Genomic DNA, 613 nt, shown 5'->3' with positions numbered 1-613 from the left:
ATAATGTTTGGCGACAAGAGAGCCTAGGGCCACACTGCTAGTTCACCTCCTAGAACATAAAATTGAGATGTTCATCAAGTACAACACCTAGATATCTATATTTGAAGTTGTAAGCAAGCGGCCTGTTGTCACTGAGATCTCCATATTTGAACATAAATTTACTTTGTGGTTTCTGTCATTTTCATACGTGTAGAATTTGCATTTTATCTGTGTTAATTGACAATCTCCATTTGTTACACCAATTATAGATGAGAGCATTTAATTTTTGAAGTTCAATTTTGGTGTTTGTAAATATAACCACATCATCTGCATACAAAAGTAGTACTAACAGATATGCCATTGTAAGAGTGGCACTCCTCACCGCAGCCTCCCGTATCCCCCTGACGACGGGCATCTCGCAACCTATTCGCTTTCCCGCTGTGGGGAGCCACTTTTCAGTGTGCCAGTCACCGCTTGTCGTTCTCCCACATCTTTGTTATTCACTTATTTCTTTTTCTTTAATTACGGATTTTGGGAATTTTTTGGATTCTTTTAGTTACACATGTTTGGATCCGGTTTTCTCTAGTTTTATTTTGTTTTACTTTCCATTCATGATGTTATTCATTCATTTATA

This window comes from Penaeus monodon, chromosome 32 (assembly GCF_015228065.2).
Source record: "Penaeus monodon isolate SGIC_2016 chromosome 32, NSTDA_Pmon_1, whole genome shotgun sequence".
Taxonomy (NCBI): domain Eukaryota; kingdom Metazoa; phylum Arthropoda; class Malacostraca; order Decapoda; family Penaeidae; genus Penaeus; species Penaeus monodon.
This window is presented reverse-complemented; position numbering follows the sequence as displayed.